Source organism: Cupressus sempervirens, chromosome 7, assembly GCF_028749045.1.
Source record: "Cupressus sempervirens isolate cs-2001-9-10 chromosome 7, ASM2874904v1, whole genome shotgun sequence".
Classification (NCBI taxonomy): Eukaryota; Viridiplantae; Streptophyta; class Pinopsida; order Cupressales; family Cupressaceae; genus Cupressus; species Cupressus sempervirens.
In genome coordinates, this window is record NC_143124.1 from 188,196,085 (window position 1) to 188,197,450 (window position 1,366).

Here is a 1,366-nt window from a genome sequence, read left to right on the forward strand (position 1 = left end):
AATTTTCTCACCAATTAAACTTATTACCCCTAAAATTAGTTTATCTGAAAAGAAGTTGTTAGAAATGGAAAAAAAAATCTGTAAATAAGCAACACCAGGAAAGAATCTAAGTGAGTAAATGCATGAAAAGATATTACCATAAAATAGGAGAGAGAAAGCTTCAAGCTCCAACACCATGAGACAAGATATTTGGAAAGGGGAAAGCAAAGAAAACCCCTTGTGACATTATGAATGAGGCATGAAAAGCCTAAGAAGAGAGAGAGAGAGAGATAGAGAGCAATGCTCATACAATAATTGAGAAGAGGAAGAAACCTCATTGTTAAATGAGAGAAGAGGGTCATCTCTTAAATAGAGATGAGAGAGAGGAGTTAGAATGTAACTCCCATGTCTATGAATGCCACCATTCATACACCCTCTTAAATAGAGATGAGAGAGAGGAGTTAGAATGTAACTCCCATGTCTATGAATGCCACCATTCATATGTGTGTGAGGCCAAGTGTGAGATTCCTCTTAAGGAGGAATTATCTAAAATTAGAAATATATATTTGTCCTCACATATTCCACTAGATGACAAACTAAGATGTAGTGGAAAAAGGACAAAAAAGAAATATATTAGGATACCTTGGCTTATATCCTAATATATTATAATAATAAATAAAGGAGATCTAACCTTGGTTTATAAACATACCAAGGAAAGATTACAACTTCTAACACCCCCCTTTAATCTTTACTTGGGGTAATTACATCAAAGGGTATTAAACCCATATTTTTTACAAAAATCTGCAACTTAATCTTCAATATAAAGTAATTTGATTGTCTTCAAGCCATATGGTACATTTGCAGATCCAAAAGAAGTACATGAGTCCTTTGAATGTGGAAGCATAGACACATGTTCATATGTGGAAAACCAAGAAGGTTCCTTGATGGATCACCTGAAAAAAAACAACAAGACAAATATCCACAAGTAGAATGCCATCATATATGCAAATTGTTAGAAATGAAAATTCGAAATCCTTTTGAATAAGGATAATAAAAGTCTCATAGAGAAACAATGAGTAAAACATGTTACCACAAAACAATGGAGATAACCTGATATCAAGATAAATTATATGCTCAACAAATTGTCAACAAGGACAAGAAAAGCTTGATCAATGCTCTCATGAAAATAATATTATACTAATGCACAAATGACCACAGACAAGGCCAACTAATGATACGTGCATAAACATTGCATCAATCATGTGGATATAGACAGTCCACTTAATGAATCATTCCACTGCAAGCTAATGGGGGCGTCCCTCCATAACATGCATGACTCATGATCTAAGCAATAATGTATGCATATCATTATCACATTAATATATGA